Source organism: Chiloscyllium punctatum, chromosome 6 (genome assembly GCF_047496795.1).
Source record: "Chiloscyllium punctatum isolate Juve2018m chromosome 6, sChiPun1.3, whole genome shotgun sequence".
Classification (NCBI taxonomy): Eukaryota; Metazoa; Chordata; class Chondrichthyes; order Orectolobiformes; family Hemiscylliidae; genus Chiloscyllium; species Chiloscyllium punctatum.
In genome coordinates, this window is record NC_092744.1 from 137,835,225 (window position 1) to 137,861,019 (window position 25,795).

The window sequence follows — 25,795 nt, forward strand, 5'->3', positions numbered from 1 at the left end:
ATGGATTGAAACCGAGAGTTCAATGTCAGAATGAAAGAGGAAGAAGGAGATAAATGGTGATTGTGGATTCCAGGGGATACAGACTCCAGGATTGGTCCTTGTGGGCATTCCCACAGTAATACAAGACAGCATTCCATGATGAGAGTTAAATCTGGGTGGCCGGAGAGGGAGCCACTGAACATTAGCAGGTTTAGTTCAAACACAGGAGGTTTGTTCAGTCAGTAACAGTGTGTACGACATGGAGGTTAAGTGAGCAGTGAGGGGAAATGTTGCCACAAGCTTCAGATGGATAACTTTCATTGGAACAGGAGGAGGCCATTCAGCCTCTCAACTCTGCTCTGCCATTCATGATGATATGATGATCATAGCTGATGTGTGACCTAACGTACAACTTTCAAACCTCTCTAATTTCATCAATAAACCCCTCTGCAACAGACGAGTATTGAAAAACTAAACATCTGCAAATGCTGGGACATCAGAAACAAAATCAGAAATTGCTGGAAAAATTCAGTAGGTCTGGCAGCATCTGTGGAGAGTGAACCATTCGTGTCCAGTGATCAGTCAGGTGACCAGTTGCAGCTGACCATTCTGCTGTTTCTGTAACACTAGAATAGGTTCTGGTGCGAGGGGAATGAGATTGTCAATAATAACTGAGAAAACAGGAGGACGTACTCAATCAGAATTAGAAATTCACTTACCCCTCCCAGCGGGACACTCACCGACACAGTCACACTGCGGAGAGGCCGTTCACCTGCCCCATGTATGGGAAGGGATTTACTCGATCTTACAATCTGCTGAGGCACCAGAGATAGCACAGTGGATTTAGACCCTTCACCTGCTCCATCTGTGAGAAAGGATTCAATCAAATCTCTCACCAGCGGAGACAATAGTGCATTCCCATCGGGGAGAGGCCATTCACCTGCTCAGTGTGTGGGAAAGGAATCACTCAGTCCTCTGACCTGCTGAAACACCAGCGAGCTCACTCTGGGGAAAGGTCATTCACTTGTTCCCAATGTGGGGGGAGATTCACTCAAATGCAGCACCTGCGGAATCCCCAGTGAGCCCACACAGGGGGAGAGGCCATTCAGGTGGTCAGTGTGGGAGAAGGGATTCAGCGATTCATCCTGCCTCCGAGACTCCAGCAGGTTCACTCTGGGTAGGAGCTGTTCACCCCTCTGTGTGACAAGGGATTTGCTGCGTCCTCAACACGATTGAGAGACCAGTGAGTGCACACAGGGAAGTGGTCATCCCCCTGCTCCGTGTGGGGTAGAGTTCACACATCACTGTAGGACTCAGATTCTGTAGTTACGGTTCATCAGAGACAGGACTGCACCTTGTACATGATGACACTGTTGGAGAATTGTTGTGGTTGTTAACCACATTAATTGGGCTGGAGTTGACTGATCTTACATTCCCACTCTCTGAACCTCAGGATGTCTCTCTGGGCAGTAAGTCTCCACAAACAGCAATGTGACAATGAGCAGGGATCATCTGCTTTGATTTAAATTGTGATTGTAGCACAGCTGCTTCACAGCACCAGGTACAAGGTTGGAGTCCAGCCTTGTCCAACGGCCTGTGTGGAGTTCCCATATTCTCCCCATGATAGTGTGGGTCCCCCAGAGGTGCTCTAGTTTCCTCCCACAGTCCAAAGATGTGCAGGTCAGGTGGATCAGTTGTGCTAACTTGTCCACAGTATCCAGGATTGTGCAGACTAGGTGGATCAGCCATGGGAAATGCAGGGTTACAGTGTTAGAGTGCTCTGGGCGTGATGTTCTTCGGATGGTCGGTGGGGTTTGATGGGCCCATGCTCTCCTCCCACACTGTAGGGATTTTATTCTCTGATGGAGGATAAAGGCTACACAGCAGGGTGTCCTTGGAGAAGGAGCATGTGGTGTGCATCAATGCTCTCGATGCCTTTAGATAGAGGTGGGCACCGCCGGGGATACAGTACTTTATCTCCACCGCTGCCCCCTCCCCCCAACTCTACTTTGATTTAGACCCTTCTCACTCTGTCACTTGTAATGGTTTGCTTGGCCCGTAATGGGCTTTGTTTGGAAATATTCAATTGGTTTACTGCTGGTGATATGTCTAGATTAGAGTGGTGTGGAAAAGCACAGCAGGTCAGGCAGGATCAGAGGAGCTGGAAAAATCAATGTTTTGGCAAAAGGCCTTTTCCAGCACCCCTCCAATCTAGGCTCTGTTTTCCAGCATCTGCAGTCCTCACTTTTGCACAGCTGGAGATTATAGGTTAACCAAAAGCAAAATGGCATAATGATAATTTTGATGGTGGGAAGGTTGGTGTGATCACATTTCTGGGTCAGAAAAATGGGGAAAAAGAACGCTTCACAGCTAACAGAACAAGAACTGAAAAGCTATTAAATCAAACCAAAGGTTCAGATAGGGAGGGAATATTTCCCTGGAGTTTGAGAAGCTGGAAAGAGATGGTGTCTTGGAATAGACAGGATTTTGTTTTACAGAGGTTGAAAGCTTTAAAACTGTTATATTCAGACAGTTCAATTTATTTTCTTTAATTTTATTTGCGGTGCAAAAAGCTTTTACCACATTTTAAAGCCAAAATTTACAAACCTTGTGTTAAAGATAAATGTTAAATAAATTCCATCAAACCATCCTTCACTGAAAACTGTTGTGGAAGTGCTATCTCCTGGAGAATCCCTGCCCACTTCTTCCTACCCGGGTTCCATGACTATATACATACCTGGGAGATAGCAGCAGGAGGAGACCATTCAGCCTTTCAATCCTGCTCCACCATTCAATGGGAAACAGCTGACCATCCAGCTCAGTCTCCTGTTCCTGCTGTGTTCCAATCCCCTTTTGTGACTTTACCTTGAAGAACTATATCTAAGTCCTCATTTAGCTTCATTGCCTTTTGTTCCAGTGGCGTTGTGGTTTTACTATGTGGGTGTAGGCAGGGGTAATGTGATGGTGCTGCCTCCTGGAGGATGCACTCAGCGTCCCTCTTCATCCTGCAGTAACATCAACTGGGTTTCAGCAACTAGAGATAGAACCCATTTCCAGGATATGGGCATCACTGGCTCAGCCAGCATTTATTCCCCATCTCTCGTTACCCTTCAGAAGATGGTAGTGAGCTGCTGTCTTGAACCATTCACAGTCCATTTGGTGCAGAGAGACCGACAATGCTGGGAGGAGAGTGTTGCAGGATTTTGGCCGAGTGATTCTCTATCTTTGGTTCTTCAAATGTTGTTTAACTTAATCACTATCTGCACGTGATTTTGAGATTTCAGTCTGCAAATCTTCACGATCTCGCACCCTGTATAAAGGAATATGTACAGGTTAGAAATTCACAACAGACAATTCTAATTTCTCTGGAATATCTATTTCCCCTTTCTTCCCCCAAAGCTGTAACCCTCCAGCCCACTTACTCTCTCCCACCATTCTGACTCTGCTACTCCCTAATGTACACCCTCCCCATTCTTATGGAGTAACTGATAAACAGGTCTATGCCACCACTTCCCGTCCCTGGTTAGACTCTGCACCCTTTCTGGGTTCACTTCCTTTCCCTTCAGTTGCTGCAAGTCAATAATGTAACAGCAGAATGAAACAAAAGGAAACAGAAAGGGAGGTGGCAGATCCTGGACAGAAGAGGAACCTTCAGTCTGGGAGAATGGGTCAGATTCTTCCTTGTTTCCCATTGGTCAATTCCCAGTGTTATGACAAGTTACGAATGGAACTTGGTCCCATCTGGGCGTAGTGACACTTTGACCACCCCCCCCAACTGATCAATACCATAGGCAGATGCATCCTTTCTCCTGCCAATCACAGTGTGAAATGCTTTCCGCTAGTTAACCTAAAGAACATGCTCCAAAACCCGCCCACATTCTGTACATGTACAATGGTGGGTTTCCCCACACACGTGTGGTCCCTGCCTCAGGGACTGTGGGAGTTGTAGTCCCCATGAAGCTTCTGGAGACCTGTCCCTGGAAAGTGAAAGAAAAAGTGTGGGCTGGAGGGTGTTGCGTGTAGGATATCTAATCAGACACACAGGACATGTGGGCTGTCACTGGGATTTACTAAGACATCCGCTTCGACACCCCGATTTCTGATGTAAGGAATATACATTCAGTCAATTGCGGGGTGGGGAGGTTAATAATGGGCAGCAGATTTTAAGCAGAGGTGGCTCAGTGGCTAGCACTGCTGCCTCACAGCGTCAGGGACACAGGTTTGATTCCAGCATTCGGCAACTATGTGGAATTTACACATCCTCCCCATGTCTGCATGGTTTTGTTCGGTGCTCCAGTTTCCTCCCACAGTCCCAAAGATGTGCAGGTTAGGTGGATTGGTCAGGCCAAATTGCTCACAGGGTCCATGCATGTGCTGGTTAGGCAATTAGCCACGGGAAATGCAGGGTTACAGGGAATGGGTGGGTCTGAATGGGATGCTCATCATAGGGTTGGTGTGGACTCGATGGATGAATACCCTGTTTCTGCACTATAGGGACTCTATTCTAGTCTCATGAAGAAGAATGCACCTATCTCAATGTGTTGTGAATCTGTGGAATTCCCTTTTCAAAATGCGGTGGATGCCAGGACAATGAGCCAATTCAATGAAGAGATACAGATTTTTAATTTGTAATGAGTTGAACCGTGAGAGAGAGCAGGTGGGAAAATCCAGCTGAGACCGAGGTGAGCTCAATCATCACCGTATTAAATGGTGGAGCTGGTTCGAAGGGCTGCACTGCCTCTCCTGTACCCAGGGCTTATCTTCTTACGGTAATAACCAGAAAGATGAATCAAAAACTCACCATCTTCACCAAAGGAGATTTTCAGAAAGAGCAGGATAGTCAGGTGGATTAGCGTTCCAAACTTAGGTAGTGAGGAAGCGTGTAGGAGATAATGGTTTTGCAATTTTAAACGGAAGGTTGACAGTGATTTATGGTTTTAGACTGTAGTACATTCACACCGTCCAGAATACTCTGTTGTGAATATCTATCCTGTACTTTATTACAAAGCCAAGGTCACTGACAATGAAACCCAAAACACCCAGGAAACATCGCCTCTCCTTGTAAACTGATAAAAAGACTTGTCATAAGTCTGATAGAATTTAAAACACAGATGGAAAGCGGGAAGATTAAATCCAATCCCAAGATACTGTGCTTAAACAAAGGAGACTACAATAGGATGAGGCAGGAGTTGGCTAATGCAGACTGGAAGCAAAGACTTTACTGTGGGACAGTTGACAGACAGTGGAGGAATATCAAAGTAATTTTTCAAATTTCTCAGCAAAAGTATATATCAGTGAAAAGGAAGGACTGTAGGAAAAGGAGTAATCTGTCATGTCTAAGGAAATAAGGGAGTCTATGAAATTGAAATAGAAGGCATACAAATTGGCAAAGACCAAGGATAAATTCGGAGATTGGAAAAACTTCCAAGCTCAACAGAAAGCATGATGGAATTGGGGATAAAAAGTGATGAGTAACTATCCCCAGGGACAGAATAGCAGTTTACCCTGCTAGAGGGAAACCTATTGTATGGGGAACATATGGCCTCTGTAATTGTTGAAGCACGTAACTGTTACCATAGAGATAATCCTGATCAAGTTCAAAATCACAGCACACCCTAAAAGCTTGTACTTCCAAATAAACCTGTTGGACTATAACCTGGTGATGTGTGGTTTTTAACTTTGTCCACCCCACCCCACCCCCGGCTCCTGCACATCAGCATCCCGATAGACAGCCCCACTGAAACTGAAGTGCCTGTCAGGTACTTGAGGGAGCCACAGGGGCATGGGGGAGGGGTGTGTGGTTTAACCACAAAGTGCTGAACTGAACTGGACTTTTGAACTGCCGTTGCCATGGAGATAATATTGAGAGACAGTCTGTATTCAAAGTCACAAAGCACAAAAGGTATAAGAAGGGGAGTTACCTGATGCTGCCTGGAGGTGTTTTGCATGTACACTATCCATGTAACTGCCATGTCTCATCAATAAAGACTCAAAGAAGACCTCTCAGAGTTCTGTGCCGAGTTATTCCTATCCAGCAGGGTTCAGGAATATGAGCACACAGCAGTCAGTCTTCACAGTGGAGGATACGAAGAACATGGCAGTAATTGATAAGGAGACTGAGGAAGGTGAAGACCAAGAAACAACCATTATCACGACAGAGTTAGAGCTGGGCAAGCTAATGGAGCTAAAGGTAAACAAGTCTCCTTGCCCTGATGGAATACATCCCAGGATACCAACAGAGTTAGGGGGAGAAATAGACTTAGAACATGCACTTAGAGTTATAACGTCCAGCAGAGACAGGCCCTTTGGCCCAAACTGGCCCACGCCAATCAGAATGTCCATCCACACTAACCCCATTTCCCTGCACTTGGCCCATCTGCTTCTGAAACTTTCCTATCCATGTATTTGTCCAAATGTCTTTTACTTGTTGTTAATATAACCACCTCAACCACTTCCACTGGCAGCTCATTCCATATACATACCACCTTTGTGTAGAACAGTTGCCCCTCAGTTTCCCATGTATTCTTTCTCCTCTAACTTTAACTGGATGCCCTCCAATCCTCGAGACCCTGCGAAAAAGACCGAGTGCATTCACCTTACCCATGCCTCTCATGGTCTTATACACTTCTGTAAAATATTCCCCCGCAGTTTCCTCTGCTCTAAACAAAAAAGTCCTTGCTTGTCCAACCTCTCCCTGTAACTCTGACCCCTGAGACCTGGCATCATCCTTGTAAATTTCTTCTTCACCTTTTCCAGTTGAATAAATGAAACCTAGACTGCACTCATCACATTTCCTGTGCTTCCCCACTGCATTGGAACCGATGTGACACCGCCAATGGATTACAATCAATGATGGATAATTCACTCCATTACAACAATCCCATTTTCATAGCTTTTTCCATGATGCAGGAATCCTTTTGTCTTTCTGGTTTCATGGTTAATTGTCCTCATACAAAACCAATCTGTGGCTGACCTGTTCGAGGGAAATGTGCCATGATTTTGTAGACTTTCAAAAACCAATGAAATCTCTCTCCACAGTCCCCACGCTAACATGGACTTCGCTGTCTCAGTACTTTTTTCCAGTCACACTGACATTTGAAATATTCGCCCACGGACAGAATGCACACCTTTCCATCCAGATGAAAAGGTCAATGATATTCAGATCGGCACGGATCCAGTAACATGAAGTTCAATTTGAATTTCTCAACTGCAAATCCCCCCTTTCAATACTCTATAACACAGAAAACAGAAAGTGCTGGAGATCCTCAGCAGGTCTGGCAGCATCTGAAATGGTGACAGATGCAGGAAACACTGCAGACTTGAAGAAGTGTTTAGATGATCACACCAGGCATGTGTGCTTGATGACCATTATAGATAAGATGGGGGCAGGGAACCCTTTCTGGAAGGACCTTGGTGAGACCACACCTGCAGTACTGTATATACCTTTGTTCCCCTTTTCCAAGGAAGGCTCTCCTGGTTATTGAGAGAGTGTAAAGGAGGATCACCAGATGAGTCCTGGGATGTGAAGATAGTTAAGGACTGCAGATGCTGGAAGTCAGAGTCTGTACAATGTGGACCTGGGGAGGTGCAGCAGGTCAGGCAGCATCAGAGGAGCAGAAAGGTTGATGTTTTGGGTCGGGACCCTTTGTCAGTCTTGATAAATAGCCCTGACCCGAAACGTCAACTTTCCAGCCCCATCGTATTCATGCTGGTCATCAAGCACCTATTTATGCTAGTCCCACGTTCTGGCACTCAGCGTGTAATCGATATTGTAGTGCTTGGTGTGATCATCTAAACACTTCTTCAAGGCTGCAATGTTTCCTGCATCTGTCACCATTTCAGATGCTGACAGACCTGCTGAGGATCTCCAGCGTATTTTGTTTGTATTGCAGATTCCCACCATTTTGCTGAAGCACAGAGTAACAGACATGTAAACAGCTCCAGATTTTGTTGACTCACCTTCCTGGGATGTCAGGACTGATGGATGAAGAGGGACTCAATCTTCGTTTAATCCTCATTTCCTGTGGCTTTCTGAGTCGCTGACTACATCACTAATATTCTACCTCCCATTCCCTGTCCTGAATCTGACCCTCTAAGCCTACACTTTAGTTCCCATCCCCCTGCCAGACTAGTTACAAACTCACCAATAGAACTGGCAAAAGCCCCCACCAGGTTTGTCTCAGCTCTGCCCAGGGGTAACCGGTCAGGCTGGTACAGGTCCCACCCAGAAACAGTCCCAGTGCCTGAAGAATCATAACCCTTCTGTGGTACACCATTTTGCCAGCCACACATCCAGCTGATCTACCTTCTCATTCCTGCTCTCATTAGCACATGGCACTGGGAGTAAGTCTGACATTATTACATTTCAGGAGCTACATTTTAATGTATCTCTGCTCTCCCTATGTCCAGCTTTCAGGCCCTCATTCCTCTGTTTAGCGATGTCGTTGGTATCTGTGTGTTGCACCACCACGGCCTGTTTACCCTCCAGCTCCAGAATGTCCTGCAGCCACTCCATGATATCATGGATCTTGGCACCAGGGAGATTACATACCATCCTGGATTCATGTCTGTGGGCACAGAAGTGCCTGCCTGTACCCCTGATTATTGAATCCCCTGTCACTATAGCCCAGACACACTCATTCCTCTTGTTCTGATCAGCAGAGCTCTCTGTGGTGTCATGAACCTGGCTGATGATGATTTCCCGAGAAGCCACCCCACCCATTCCTGCCCTTACAGAATCCCAAGTGGTAGACAGTATCTGTATGAGAAGGGGATAACAACAGGGGACTCCAGTACTCACTTCCTGAGCCTTTTACTTGATCTGATGTTCACCCATTCCCTTTCTTCCTGTGTAACCCTCACCTGCAGGGGGACTAACTCACTAAACGTGCTGTCCATAACATTCTCAGTATTGCAGATGCTCCACAGTGACTCCACTCACAGCTCCAGCTCCGAAAAGCAGTTTCCCAGTAGCTGCAGATGGGAACCCTTGCTGCACAAATAGCCGTCAGGGACACTGGAAGCGGCCCTTATTTCCCACATTGTGCAAGAGGAGCACACCACGGGTCTGAGGGCTCCTGTCACAACGTCTCTCTACATTCATCTAGTTACTCCCATTAGGAGAATTTAAATTTGTGAGTAACCTTCCTTCACTTCAAACATGTCCATTATAATAACAAAAAAAAATCTTTACTTAAGCTAATATGTCATACTTTAAAAACTTAAATACTGCACAGTTATCACTGACAAATTGGCTATTCCCATTGGGACTGTGAATTTCTGAAAGGCCTGAACTAAAACTGAGTTTCAGCTTCACCTTCTCCCTGTCTCACCTCACTATTTACACCCAACTCCAAAACACTCATTGAGCCAAGCAGCACTAACAGTGCAGCCCTGTCATTTTCATTGTCTGCTCACACCTACACTTCCCTCAGCCTCCTGTACTGTTCCAATGCACCTCAATGGGAGCTCAGGACCAGCATTGCATTTTTCAATTCAGCCCTTTGTAACCCCAGAGTCAAAATGGACTTCAGCAGTTTCTGAATGAACAGACAGTTGTCAGAATCTGGAACGTTCCACCTGAAATGGTGCTGGAATTTGAGTCCACGAGAAATTTGCAGAGAATTGGAAGTAGGGTGTTTACAGATTAACATTATAAAGTGGATGACTGAGACTAAATCTGACTGTTCCTGCAAGAAGACGAGGTGTAATTTGGATAAATCGGTGCTCTCTCTCAGGCCAATACCTCCTTCCACAGCTAGAGGGCCAAGAACTGAACACATACCCCCAAGGGTGATCCAACCATGAACTTGAACATCTGTCTGCTTTTGGCTTGACAAAAATATTGAAGATGTTTTCCCACAGACAGAACAGAGAAACCTTTCTCGTTCCACAGTTAAATCCCAATGATATTCAGATCCTGAGCACTGCACTGACTGTAGAAACTTGTTTTTTTGAGATCCCAGTCTCAATTATCCTCAATTAATATCCTATAAACTGAACTCAAAAAACAAAGCTCACAGTCAGTGCATGATGAATAGTGAAGACAAACACTTCTCTTGGTATGTGTTTGATGTGTAAATGCTCCTCTTCAAATCACCCCGCCCCCACCCAGGAAGAGGACACGTGCATGCTCCTTGCTGTTCCTTGCCCCAAATAAAGATGGCGGCTATAACCCAGGACCTCTCTCTGCCTGAGGCCCAAGCCATCTTCCCCTTTGCTGCAAACGTGGGACCAAGAGTTTCTAATTCAGACTAACTACCTGCACAGAGTGTAACTAAACCCTCCCAGTCTACACTGATACATTTCATCCAGCTTCTGCTGCCACTCTCCCCTTTCCGCCTCCTACACACACCATGGGTCATCATGGGTCCAGTGACCCTTCCTCAGAACCGATGGCAGCTGGGAAAATTAGAATCCCTTCAGGAAACAGGCCCTTTGGCCCAACAATTCCACACCAACCCTCCAAAGTTTATCCCACCCAGAGCCATTCTCCTATTCTATTACCCTCCATTTCCCCGAACTAATGCACATCCCTGAACACTACGGGAACCTTAGCTGGGCCAATTCACCGAACCTACAGATCTTTGGGCTACAGGAGATAGGGGTTAAAGAGAAACTAATAGGTGGGGACAGAGCCCAAAGAGAGACAGGAACATTTGGAAAGATAAAGGAGTGGGAAGGTGGAAAGCTATCAATGGAGGAGATAGGAACCTTCTAGCATCTCAGTGGCGGTGGTGGAAATGGTGGCTGATGATCTACATTGTGCCTGCAAAAAAGACCCTGAGCTTCCAGTTGCCTGCTCTTTAACACACAAGACTGTTCCCTGTCCAACATCTCTGTCTCATGCTTACTGCAGTGTTCCAGTGAAGCTTGATGCAAGCTGGAAGAACACTTCAGAACATACCAAATGGCTTCCTATTTCAAAGACTGCAATTTCCCCTCACGTGGTCAACAATGCCCTCCAGTATATCTCCTCCACTTCCCACACCACTGCCCTTGAACCCCACCCCTTCAAATGCAACAAAGATGGAATCCCACCATCCTCACCTTCCACCCAGATACAACACATCATCCTCTGCTCTTTCCACCATCAGATCCAACCCCCTGAGATATATTTCCCTCCCCACCCCTTTCACCATTCCACAGAGACCATACCTTCTGTGACTTCCACGTTAGATCCACGGTCCCCACCAACCCACCCTCCACTCCAGGCACCTTCGCTTGCCACTGCAAGAGGTGGAAAACCTGTGCCCACACCTTCCCCTCACCTCCATCCAAGGCACCACTGGATCCTCCTCCATCCAGCAGAGATTTCCCTGCCCACCCAAACAACTCACCTCGTGTGTCCCTTGCTCTCGGGACGCCAAATTGTGGAATATTTCATGGAACATTTCTGGGACACATGCACCAACCAACTCCACCGCCCTGTGGCCGACCACTTCGGCTACCCCCACCCCCTCCGCCACCACGCTGCTAAGGACATGCAAGCCCTCCATCCCAAATCCGAGCCACCCGACACCTGGAGGAAGAACACCTCATCTTCCACCTTGGGAACTTTCAACCACACGGCATCAAGGTTTCCTCATCTCCCACTCCCCGACTTATCTCAGATTCAACCCTCCAACTCGGCACTGGCCTCTTGAACAGTCCCACCTGCCCATCTTCCTTTCCAATTGTCCATTCCACCCTCTCACCACGACCCTCCATCTACAACCACCTATTGCCACCCTAGCTCCCTTCCCCCAACCCCAAACACCCCTCCCTATTTATCTCTCAGCCGTATTCCACCACCCACATTTCTGATGAAGTGCTGACATTCCCAATACATAAATTCTCCTGCTCCTTGGATGCTGCCTGACCTGCTGTGCTTTTCCAGCATCACACTTTAACACAAACTGGAAGAACAACACCTCATCTCCCACTCGGGGACCCTACAATCCTCTGGCTTCAACATCAAATTCAATAATTTTAGGTCCTGAACTCTCCTACGTCCTAGTGTCTTTGCCCCCTACCCCACATACCAGGCCTTGTTATTACGTAGCCTGCCATTAAACACTACCTATGGTTAGCCACTAACAGTCCCCATAAACAGCTATTCACCCTCCCCGCATCCGATCGTTATTCACTCCTTTGTCCAACTGCTCCTATCTCTCTCTTTGGACTCTATCCCCACTTTTCATTTTCTCCTTAACCCCTACCTTCTGCATAAAGACAGACTTTTTTTTCTCAGTAACATCAGTTCCTCAGGAAGCGTCACTGGATCGAAAATGCGAACTGATTTCTTTTCACAGATGCTGCCAGATCTGCTGAGCTTTTCCAGCACCTTCTGGTTGTTGTGTGTGATATACAGCATCCACAGTTCTTTTGGTTCTAATTTACCCGGAGTATCTAATTCAGGTCCAGCAGACTGAAACAGTGTTTATCAACCTTCCCAGTCCACACTAACTCCATCTCTCTCCCAGTATCTGCTGTCTCTCCCACTCCTTCACATTCAGTCCCCCCTCACAGTGACACTGCATCTGCAAAGCTGATGGTCATGTGTTGGCCTGCTGGACCCACCCCTCATTCACTCCCATTGGCTGGAGGATCATGCCAACTCTCCTATTGGTCTGAAGCTGTGTCAATCAGCCAGGCCCCATTGTGACCTGAGCGGTGGGATCCTCCCAGGTGCATCAGAGTCTGAGGGGTGACCTCATAGAGGTTTATAAAACCATGAGGGGCCTGGGTAGGATAAATAGACAAGGTCATTTCCCTGGGGTTCGGGGAGTCCAGAATGAGAGGGCATAGGTTTAAGATGAGAGGTGAAGAATTTAAAATGGATCTGAGGGGCAATTCTTTTCCCACTGAGGTTGGTGCGTGTATGGAATCTTCTGTCGAGAAGTGGAGGATGTTGGTACAATTAAACCATTTTGCATCTGGATGGGTATATGAAGAGGAAGGGTGTAGAGTGATATGTGCCAAGTGTTGGCAAATGGGACTAGATTAGGTTGGGATATCTGGTCAGCATGGACCAGTTTAACCAAAGGGTTTATTTTCATGCTGTACATCTCTACGGCTCTGCCCTGTGATGAGCTTCATCATTCACAGTGAATGGGTCAGTATGACAGAGCACAGGGACTGGAGGCTATTCAGCCCATTGGGGCTGTACTCTCTCCCTCTGGAGATGGTGCCAGTCAGTCCCAACTCACCTCCCATTTGGACACAGCCCTCCAAATCCTTCCTTAAAAAAGTTAAATTTCAAATTTGTTTTGACAATAACTACTGAATCTGCATCCAGCTGTCAGTCAAACTGTTCCAGATGCTCAGAACTTAGTGAGTAAAATAATCTTCATATTTTTAACCTGCATTACTTGCCAGTCACCTGAAAATAGTTACTAAAAATTGTGACGTTAAAAATTTCTCACTCTGTCTCTCTGTAAATGAAATACCCTAGAAACAAATCAACTCCTGGTCAAAATCACTGCTTAACCTTCTCAGCTCCAAGGAGAATTGTCTGACCTTCTGCTAAATCTTAATTTTAATTTATTAGTGCCATAGAGATGTACAGCACAGAAACAGACCCTTCAGTCCAACTTGTCCATGCCGACCAGATATCCTAAATTAATCTCGTCCCATAATCCAGCCCTTGGCCCATAGCCTTCTGAACCTTTCCCAATCACATATCCAATGAGATGCCTTTTAAATGTTGTAACTGTACCAGCCTCCACACTTTCTCTGGCAGCTCATTCCATACACATACTATGTTCAGCTTGAAACTTTGCCCTTAATATCCCTTTTCAATCTTTTCCCTCATGCCTGTGCTTTCTAGTTTTGGACTCACCTAAACAGGAATAAGACCCTGGCTGTTTACCCTATCCATGTCCCTCACGATTTTATCAAACTCTATGGTCACCTCTCAGCATCCGATTCTCCAGTGAAAACAGCCTCAGTCTATTCAGCCTCTCCCTATAGCTCAATCCCTCAACCCTGGCAACATCTTTGCATCCTTTCTGAATCCTTTCAAGTTTCACAATATCATACCAGTAGCGGGGAGACCAGGTCTGAGAGCAGAATTCCAGAAGTGGCTGAATGAATGTCCTGTACAGCCGCAAAATGACGTCACAACTCCTGTACTCAATGCACAGACCAATAAAGGCAAGTACACCAAACACTTTCTTCACTACCCTGCCTATCTATGATTCCACTTTCAAGGAACTATGAACCTGCACTCCAAGATCTCTTTGTTCAGCAACACTCACCAGGACCTTCCCATTAAGTGTAGAAGTCCTGCCCTGATTTGCTTTTCCAAAATGCAGAACCTCATATTTATCTATATTAAACTGCATCTGCCACTCCTCACCCCATTTGATTGGAGTCTCATTGTACTCTCAGGTAACTTTGCTGTCCACTGCACGTCCAATTTTGGTGTCTATTGTAAATCTACTAACCACAGCTCCTATATTCACATAGACATCATTTATATAAATGGCAAAAAGCACTGGACCCAGCACCCAGCCTAACAGCATATTGCTCATCACAGGCTTCCAGTCCAAAAAGCACCCTCCACTATGACACTGACTGCTCAGCAAGGTTAGAGCTCATGGCATACAGGGAGAACTAGCCATTTGGATACAGAACTGGCTCTTCAGACTGGAGGCCTGTGACTAGTGGACTGTTACAAGGATCACTGCTGGATGCACTACCTTTCGTTATTTATATCAATGACTTGGATATGAACATCGGAGGTATAGTTAGTGAGATGACACCAAAACTGGAGGTGTAGTGGACAGTGATAAATAGTACCTCAGAATACAATGGGATCTTGATCAGATGGGTGAATGGGCTGAGGATTGGCATTTTGGAAACTCAAATCTTAGCAGGACTTATACACTTAATGGTAAGGTCCTGAGGAGTGTTACTCTACAAAGAGACCTTGGAGTGCAGGGAGATAGGATAGTGAAGGTGGCATTTGGTATGCTTTCCTTTATCGGACAAAGTATTGAGTACAGGAGTTGTGAGGTCATGTTGCGGCTGTACAGGACATTGGTTAGGCCACTTTTGGAACGTTGTGTACAAATCTGGTCTCCCTCCTATTGGAAGGATGTTGTGAAACTTGAAAGGGTTCAGAAAAGATTTATAAGAACTTTGCCAGGGTTGAAGGATTTGAGCAAGGCTGGGGGTTGAATAGATTGGGGCTGTATTCCCTGCAGCGTCGGAGGCTGAGAGGTGATCTTATCTATGTATGTAAAAACCTGAGGTGCATGGATAGGATAAATAGACAAAGTCTTTTCCCTGGCGTGGGGGTTCCCAGCACAAGAGGGCATAGGTTTATGGGATGAGGGGAAAGACTTGAAAGAGACTTGAGAGACAACGTTTTCACACAGAGGGTGGGACGTGTATGGAATGAGCTGCCAGAGGAAGTGGTGGAGGCCATTACGATTGCAACATTTAAAAGGCATCTTCATGTGTATATGAATAGGAAGGATATGGGCCGGGTGCGGAGAGGTGGGACTAGATTGCATTGGGATATCTGATCAGCATGTACTGGTTGGACCGACGGGTCTCTGTTTCTGTGCTGTCCATCTATGACTCTTTGACCTTCCAGCCAATTCCGTATTCAAACAGCTAGTTCCGCCAGAATTCTATGGTATTGAACCTGCTAACCAGTGTGTTATGTGAAACCTTGTGTCTTTCTCAAGTCCAAGTTACTAATTTCAATGCACAAAGCCATGCTGACTCTCCCTAATATTTTCTTGCTTTTCCAATGACATGTAAATCCTGTCCCTGAGAGAATCCCTTCCAACAACTTCTCTGCCACTGACTTCAGGCTCACCGGTCTATAGTTCCCTGGCTTTTCCTTACCACCTTTTTCAAATAATGGCACCCATCTTCCAGCACCTCACCTGTGGCGATCGATGGTACAAATATCGCAGCGAGAGGCCCAGCAAAAGCTTCCCTAATTACCCACAAAGTTCTGGGATACACCTGATCAGATTCCAGGGATTTATCCACCTTTATGCATTTTAAGTCATCCAGTACCTCCTCCTCTGTAATATGTACACTTGCCAAGTTATCACTATTTATTCCCCCAATTTCTCTAACTTCCATATCTCCTTTCAGTAAAAACTGACATGAAATAATTACAGAGTCTTTCCCATATCCTGCTGTTCCATAGACAGTCTTGTTGATCTTTGAGAGTCGCTATTCTCTGCCTAGTTATTCTTTTGTCTTTAGTGTATTTGTAGAATCTCTTTGGATTCTCCTTAAACCTTCTTCCCAAAGCTATCTCATGTCCCCTTTTTCATCTCCTGGTTTCCCGCGAGTATACTCCTACTACCCTTACAGTCCTCTAGGGATTCACACAAACACAGTGGGGTCTGTACCTGCCATATCCTTCCTTCATTTTCTTGACCAGAGCCTCAATTTCTCAGGTCATGCAGCATTCTCGAAGCCTCCCAGCCTTGGCCTTAACGGGAACATACTGTCTGTGTACCCTCATTGTCGCAGGCCTATGGAGGCAATGGCAGATGAGGACAGAGAAACAATCATTATCAGTAAAGAGGTATTGTTGGGAAAGCTAACAACTTATCCTTATCTCTATAATTCCTCTCTAGCCTCAGAACTATCACTATCTCTGGTATCAAAAACATCTCAATCTCTGCTACATCCTCCAATCTCTAATCTCCTCCAGTCTCAACACCCTGTCTATCCTTAATCTTGTCCACCCTCTCAAATCTCTGTGATGTGCCTTTCTTTAATTCCAGCCTTCAGGATAACCCACTTTTATTTCAGATTCCTGCACCCAGAGCTCCACAATGTCCCGCTTAACCTCTGTCACATTTTCCTCCAAAAAACATTAATCAATTCCGTATCATCTATTCTAATATCACTTTCTCTGACCTGGTTTCTATTGTGGCTTGTCATATTCCTATATTACACGTCTGTGGTCTACATGACGGAAAATGGTTTTGTGGTCCATTGGGTTTTTGCTGTAAAGAAATCTCCCAGCTAACTATTTTAATCCCAATTTCCAGCACAGAGCCCGTGGACCCGTCAGCCTTGGCATTGCAAGTGTGTTCCTAAATAGATTTTAAATGCCTTCAGGATTTCTGTCTCTCACTCTCTTCCATACAGTGAGGTTTAGTGCAACTGTTGCTCTATTCTATCACCCACAGGGTTCAGAGCAGCTGGGTCTGTGCAAACCAGAGATCGCCCACACATTGTGAAGGATGGCAGGGTCCCTGAGAGGGGGCACAGGAGATTTACCAGGATGGTTCAAGGAATGGGGGATTTTAGTTGCAGAATGTGTGGGGCTTTTTTAACATTAATTGTTCACGTGACATGTGTGTTGCTAATACTGATCAAGAACAACCATCCGCAATTAATGGACTCTCCTTTTCAACCTCTCCCCTTGCCTGTGCTGTGGTAATATTCAGGTTAACCACTACCAGACATCTCTCTGTAATAAGAGAGCTGTCCTATGGTCAGGTAGGACAATGCTGACTTGATCTTTTACACAGTGATGCCACTGTGCCTCGAGGGTGGGGAGAGGGAATGCTGAAGGTGGTGGATGGGAAACCACTCAGGTACAGTGCTTTATCCTGGAGGATGTTTACTTTCTTTAATATTGTTGGGGGGGTGGGGGGTGCACTGATGCAGGCAAGTGGAGAATGTTCCAACACAATCCTGATGTGTACCTTATAGAGAGCAAACAGACATTGGGGAATCAGCGGTTTGGAAAAACTGAGAGTATTCTCCTTGTAGCAAAGGAAATTTGGGGAGCTGTGACAAAGCGGTTTACAAAAGTTACACGTTATAATAATAAACCTTACACCCATCAGCTCATTATACAAGGGTTACAGGACACATGTTGAAGATTTGGGAAGATCTATTAAGAGGATGGTTTGATTCAAAGGAGAACTTTTATTCAGCAAATGGTATTGATCTGGAACACAATACTCTCACACAATAAGAATATCCAGAGCCTGATGTATTGAGTAATTCTGTCAGAGTTTGGCGTTACAGTTACTGAGATTACCATAAGAATATCTGCCTGTAATACAAGTTTATAAAATCCGTCACTGTCAGTTCAAGTTTGAAACTCATACAACCCCCTCCTCCTGGCCCAGGAGGACTGTACACATTACCCCTGGTGGAGGTTAGCAGGCACTTCAAGGGCAAATCTGTGTGGGTTTCTATGAGTTTCCACCTTGGGACTTCATGTGACTGAACATGAGACAGAATGTCCCAAGATTCAGTGAGATATGGAGAGCAGGATTTGCTTCCTTTTCTTTCCTTCCATTCTGCCGCTGTGCCTCATCAATAAGACATGGGGGGGGGGGGGTGAAAGGCTCATGCACCTTGATGGGCAAGTTGTCTCCATTCTGACCAATGGGCAACAAGCTCCTCCCAGTCATGAAACAGAGTATCCCTGAAAAGATAGCAACTGTGCATGCTTCCCACTGCCCAGAGCTCACAGTACAGGTTTCGAATAATGAGGGGGGAAATCTCCTAGAAAAGGCATAACAGGAAAGTTCCAAGAGGATTATAAAACAGTTTACAGAGAGATATTCACAGGAAATGTGGGCAACAAGTTGGTAAATAGAGTATAACTTGGGATAAACTGTAGAAAGCTGCACCACAAAGGGACTGGGGGAAAATGAGCAGGAAACACAGAAAGCGAGCACACAGTTACAACATGGAATCAGGAAGGGGAATGGAATGCTGTCCCTTATTTCAAAGAGTTTGCAATATAAGAGTTTGGAGTATATACCTTAGGGCAACTAAACAAATGGCAAGTGAGACCACATCTGGAGTAACGTGAACAGATTTGGTCACTTTAGTTCATGAAATAGAGCAGTTTATTGGAGGCATTTCAGAGAAGATCCATTGGGATGATCCCTGTTTTGAAGGGATTATCCTGTAAGCAAAGGCTGAATAAGTTGGGAATCTACTCACTGGACTTTGGAAGAATGAGAGGAGATCGCTTTGAAACATACAGGATTCTGTCAAGGTTTGACAGGGTAAATATGGAGAGGATGTGTCCCATTACGGTGAGTCTTGAACCAGATTCTGGTTCAGTCGCGGAATCAAGGGTTCTGTTTCAGATTTGTCAAGTTCAAGGCAACACCGACACAGGTTAGGGATTCAGTAGCAATGGAGCTGGGGTGAGAAGGAGATAAGCAACGTTTAAGAAATTGGAATTTGTGGTGTTTGTGATTGTGTAGATGTCTGATCAGAAGGTCACCTTGGGGTCAGATATGAAAGCAATATTGTGAAGAATGTAGCTCTGCCTCAGACACTTCCCAGTGAGAGGGAGGGACACAGCAGTAAGGGAAATGAATTTGGAATAGCAACTGAAGGCAATGGGTTTAACAATTACAGTGTTGCATTGGAGTGAATTGCAGCTAATCGAAGCGTGGTAAGCAGTTTGATAACTGAGTAATAGTGGAGTCATGGAGAGGGATGATGGGGAGGGAGAGCTGGACATTGTCAGTGTACATGTGAAACCTAACAGTGCTTTTGGGCGATGTTACCTCCTGGCAGTGTGTAGGTGAGAAACAGGACGAGCCAAGGATAGATCCTGGAGGGACACCAAATACAATGAACTCAGAAAGGAAAGGGAGAGTGGAGATGGAGCAGGAATATCCAATGATGGTGAGGTCAAATATTAGGTTTTAGCAGAATGGGAGAGAAGGACATAACCAGAAAAGACAGATAGATCATGGAACAATATCTGTGAATTGCGAAAGGGGAGGGGGTGGTGATAAGCAGGAGGATGAAACAGAGATTTGGAATGTCCATGATTTAGCTACACTAGAGTAAATGGTCAAGATGGCCTCTAATAAGGCTTGACAAGGGACTCTAGGAAATGCAAATTTAGGACTAAAATGAGGAGCACCGTTGTGAGGCAGTTTGGCTCAGTGGGCGAGTGGAGAGGGAGGAAAGAAGCAGAGGCAGCTGATCGGATTGTTGGCTCTGAATTCAAGAAAAATATAACTGGAATGAAGAATCTACTGTTTGCCACGGAACCATTGGGGATGTTTTTCTGCCATTGACAATGTCCTTGAGGGAAAGAAACCTGACAGTGGCCCATCAAGTCACTCATTGTATTAATCACTGCACAGTCTCAACAAAGGAATGAAACTGGATGGACCACATTACATCGACCAATGCACTGGAAAATACAACCACACAATCAGCCCTCTTGACCCTGCAACTTCTGCCTCACTGTGGGTCAACAACAGCAGCATAACTGTACTCCAGCTCAATCTGAAATCTCATGGCCTGATATCCCCCACTCAACCATTAACATCAAGCCAGGGGAATCAACCCTGTTTCAATGGTGAATGTAGGAGGGCATGCCAGGAGCAATGCCAGGCAGACCTAAAAATCAGGTGCCAACCTGGTGCAGCTCCCAAACCTGCATGGCAAACAGCACAAGCAACACCAAATAGAACTAAGTGAGCCCATAACCAATAGATTAGATCTGCGTTCTGCAGTTCTGCCACACCTAGTCAAGAATAGTGATGGACAATTAAACAACTCACTGGAGGAAGCATCACAGATATCCCCACCCTTACTGATGTAGGGGTCTCACACATTCATGCAACAGATAATAGGACAGCATTAGCAGCGATTTTCAGCCAGCAGTGCCAAGTGGATGAGCGTTCTCCATTGGTCCCTCACATCACAGATATGGATCGACTTGTTTGAAAACTCATTTCCAATCAGATCAAGAAATGGATAGGCAGTGTAAAGGTATGGGCCCTGCCAATATTCTGGCAATAATACTGTTGGCTGTGCTCCAGAACCTGCTGCCCACGAAGGCAAATACTGCTCCAGCACTGGCACCTACTGACTTTGTGGAACATTGCTCAGGGATGTTCCAACACAAAAACACAGGGCAGATCCAACTCAGCCAATTCCCCTCCATCAGTCCACACTCGCTCAGCAGTGAAGTGATGGAAGGTGTCATCGATCGTGCTGTCACGCAGCTGCTCAGCAATAACCTGCTCAGCGATGCCCAGTTTGGGTTCTGCCAGGGACACTCAGTTCCTGAGCTTGTTACAGACTTTATTCACAAACTGACAAACAGCTGAATGAGGTGAGGATGACAGGCCAGACCCCCTCCAAGTCCACTATTTCGACTTCAGTGATATCACCTGACCTCACCACAGTCTCAGCTCATTTGCTGAAACTCTCATTCATTCCTTTTGTTAACTCTAGATTTCATGATCTAAACCCACTCCTGGCCAGCATCCCACATTCACCCTCCCGATAATCTCAAGAATATTGAAAACTCTACTGCCGAAGTGCTCACTTGTATCAAAACTTGCTGATCAATCAAAAGAGTCCCATTTATAAGCAACAAAAATTTACTTTCGCACCTTTGAATTAATTCCTGGCTCTAATCATTCCTGTCTCCCTGCAGCACACACCCTTTCATATCTCAATAACTCATTTTAGTATAGACTTCCAATGATGTGTGTATTTTTGAGTTCAGCTGTGTAACTGTTTCTATACATTCCAAAAAACATGGCCTCGAATCCCCACTCTAACCTTCTAAGGTTTCTTCCTTTAAGGCATTCTTGAAAAACTGCTTATTTGGCATAGGTTTTGGTCACTGGACACAATATTTTCCATCTGTAGCCTAATGTCAAAAGTTCTCAATAATATTTTTGTGAAATTAAAACCATGATGATTTGTACAGATACCTTGTACTTTTCAATATCGCTGAGTGAATAATCTGTAATGTCTCTTACCCAACCACCTTCACCTTACAAACTGCAGCAGTACAAGGAAGTCAAACATCACCCTCTCCACAGGCAACAGGGCTTTGGCAATGATCACTAGTTTCTGTGGAAGGAGAAATACACAGTTGATATTTGAGGGAGTACAACATGAGTTACAGGGAACGAAAATGGTGCAGAATTTGACTGTCAGAAATCGAAGGAAAATGCACTCGCTTATTGGAAAAAAGAATTCTTGACTGTCAAAGATATTGTGGAAAAAATAACCTGATAATGGAACAGCATATGGTTAGGAGCCAGGCCTCGGTGGACAATTCATTTACATTCCTGAAGAAGGGCTTATGCCCGAAACATTGATTCTCCTGCTCCTCGGATGCTGCCTGGCCTGCTGTGTATTTCCAGCTCTACATTTTTCAATTCATTTGCAAAACAGCTTTGAAAGTAATAGTAAAATACTATACAGTGCAAAAATACACCCATGAGACACTGAGGAAGCTAGATAATGAACAAGTGGACATCAGAGAACCCAGAGGTGAACCAGAGCAGAATTCACTTTTATGATCCCACAGTCAAAGATGTCTAGCACAGAAACAAACTTCTTCGGTCCAACCTATGCCAACCAGATATCCTAACCTAATCCATCTAAATTAAATTCTATCTGCCACTTCTCAGCCCATTGGCCCATCTGATCAATATCCCATCGTACTTTGAGATAATCTTCTTCATTGTCCACAATACCTCCAATTTTGGTGTCACCTGCAAACTTACTAACTATACGGCCTCTATTCACATCCAAATCATTTAAATGAATGATGAAACAAATCCAGGAAAAAAAGTCAATTTCTCTGGGTTTGAATGTGCTCTGTGTAAATCCTGCCCTATGACTCTTTTTACCAGGGAAGGCTGTACATACATCCCTCTGAACTTTGCCCCCTACAAAGCTGGCGGCCGCGCACGTGTCCAGTGAATCATTGCCCCGAATAAAGATGGCGGCGCTCACTCGGGCCGATTACTCAACGAGGCATATTCCCATTTGCTGCAAAAACGGAACTGTACGTTTCAAATTTGTATTTTCCGATGTGTACCAAATGATTGTAAAACCTCTCAGACCATACCAACACCATTCCCCTCCCGCTTCCTGCTGTTTATTTCTTTCCTTACCGACAGCTCTCCGCGCACACACACTCTGAACATCCGCGCCCCAAGAAAGTCTACTCCCGCCCTCATTCACTGATTGGCCGGAGGACCAACTGCCCCGCCAGGTCCTCCAGCTCCGCCCCTTCCTAGGCATTGGTCCGCCGCTGACATCAATCACTTCAACCTGTCTATGACAACAAGATACACACCTAATCTGTCTATATTAAATCCTATCTGCCTGTCCTCAGCCCATTGGCCCATCTGATCAATATCCCATTTTATTCTGAGATAACCTACTTCATTGTCCACAATACAACTGTTGGCTGGAGCATGCGCACTGCTTCGTGGCTTTTGTTGCTGTTTCTCAGTTACAAGAGTGAGGGACAAAGTTATAAATCACACAACCATATGATGAAGGACCAGCAAATTCGTGCTTCCAAATAAACCTATTGGACTATAACCCGTGTTCTGTGAATTTTAATATTGTCCATCCTAATCCAACACCAGTACCTCCAAGTCAGGAGTGAGGGAGGAATGCATAACATAAGAACAAAAGATCTTGGAAAAGGAGAAGGCCGTCCTGCCCTTCGAGCCTGCTCTACCATTCGATAAGATCATGACTGATCATTTTGTGGATACAGAACCATTTACCCACGTTCTCACCGTATTCCTTGATTAATTATTTCTTTATTAAAAAATTAACTTAGCTTTAAAAACGTTAATTGAACCAGCATCAACTACTTCCCTGGGCAATGCACTCCATCAAGGTCAAGACGTTCCTTCTCAATTCACTCCTAAATTTGCTTCCTCTCATCTTGTGGTGATGCCCTCTTGTCCTGACTTCATCTGCCAGTGGAAACATCCCCTCGACTTCTATTTTATTTATTCTATTCATTATTTTATATCTTTCCCATTCTTCTGAATTCCAATGAATATAATCCCAATCTACTCAGTCTCTGTTAAGCCAAACCCCTCACCTCCGGAATCAACATAGTTAATCTCCTCTGCACCCCCTCTCGTTCCAGTACGTCCTTGAGCACGTAAGGAGGTAAAAACTGCATGCAGTACTCCAGGTGTGGCCTCACCAGCACCCACTATAGCTAGAACATAACCTCTGCTTTTAAACATAATCCGTTCAGCAGTGAAGGACAAAATTCCATTTGCCTTCTGAATTGATTGTTGTACCTGGTGACCAACCCTCCTGCAGAAGGATGTTCAGGTGCCTCTGCATAGCAAATAATGTAACTTTTTTTTAAAAATTCAAGTAATAATCTTTTTATTAATGTTACTCCAACCAAAGAGTATGACTTTACATTTATGAACATAATATTCCACTTGCCAAACAATTGCCCACTAACTCAATATATCTATGTTTCCCTGCAAAGTTTCCCAGTCCTCCGCACACTTTGTCCTGCTACTCATCTTAGTGTCATATGCAAACTTTGACACCCTACATGTGGTTCCCCACTCCAAATCATCTGTATCAATTCTAAATAATTGCAGTCCCAACACTGATCCTTGAGGCACATTACTCGTTACTGATTGCCAGCCAGAATAAGGCTTATTTATCCACACTCTTTGCTTCCTGTTAGTCAACCAATCTTTAATCCATGCTAATACTGCATCCCATGCACGCTTATATAATGCAACAGCCACTTGCGTGGCCTTTTGGAAATCAAGGTACACCACATCCACTGGGTCCCCGTTGTCCACCTTGCTCAAAATGGCTTCTTAGAATTCCAAACGATTTGTCAAGCATGACCTGCCCTTCATGAATCGATGCTCTGTCTGCCCAATGGGACAATTTCTATCGAGATTCCTTGCTATTTCTTCCCTGATAATAGACCCAAGCATCTTTCCAACTGCAGAGAATAAACTAACTGGTGTAGAATTCCCTATCTTTTTTACACCGCCTTTTCTTACAGTCCTTCCTTTTCACTGGAATATGCCTTTGCTGAGCACTTCCTAAAATATCTTTGAAACGCTTTCACTTCTCATCAACTGTCCCACCATAAAATCTTTGTTTTCAGTCTACTTTATCCAGGTTCTCCCTCATTCTCTTTTAGTTCCCTGAGTTCAAGCACAGGACCAAGATATGAAATTTTATCTTCACACTCTCCATATGTACTCAAACTTCAACCATACAGTGATCACTTCTTCCAAGAGGATCCCGAACTCTGAGGTCATTTATTATTCCAGTCTCATTGCACAGGGGCCAGATCTTGGAAAACTTGCTCCTTGTCGGTTACATTTCAGACTGTTCAAAAAAACTATCATGGATACACTTAATGAACTCCTCAAGGCTACCCTGACTGAGCTGGTTTGACCAATCTACATGTAGATTAAAATCACCCATGGTAATAGACATGCCACTTTGACAGGCATTAGTTATTTCCTTGTTTATTGCCCATCCCAATGTGATGTTATTATTTGGCCTACACACTGCGCCTATCGACTTTCTTGTTAGAATTTTGAAAGCATCATTCCTGTTTCTCCTAATGTACAGCAATACCAACAACTACTTGCATTGTATGGAATCTTTCACAATGGCAAATCTCCTATGGTGCTTCATGGATGATCAAAACATTGATTAAGGAGAATGATTTTAAACTACATCTTAACGGAGGATAGATAAGGTTAGGGAGGGTATTCCACAGACTTCTGCCCTTGACAGCTCCAATTGTGGAGTGATGCAGGTGGGGTGGGTTGGAAAGGGAACGTGCAAAGGGGAAATGGAGGAGCGTAGGCAGTGCATAAGGTCTTAAGGACAGAGGAGGTTCCAGACCGAGTCTGTCTGTCATAGACAGTATGGCTGCCTCATGGAATTTGAAGCACCGCAATGGGCCCATGCATGTCATGTTAGTCAAGGATAGTATAACGGTGGCTGAGAGAACATTTGATGAGGACTTGTCTACTGAAATAGTGTGGGCTGAGGTTAGAAACAG

The 25,795-nt window shown here is 45.0% G+C and overlaps 1 long non-coding RNA gene across 1 annotated transcript; it reads right to left on the reverse strand.

Annotated features, from left to right (window-relative positions):
- Positions 1 to 2,697: 2,697 nt before the first annotated feature.
- Positions 2,698 to 21,813, reverse strand: LOC140479208 (uncharacterized). The gene is made up of 3 exons (XR_011960990.1): positions 21,726 to 21,813; positions 16,344 to 16,469; positions 2,698 to 3,289 (listed from the first exon to the last, which is right to left on the reverse strand). It is a non-coding gene; the product is annotated as an uncharacterized lncRNA (long non-coding RNA).
- Positions 21,814 to 25,795: the final 3,982 nt, after the last annotated feature.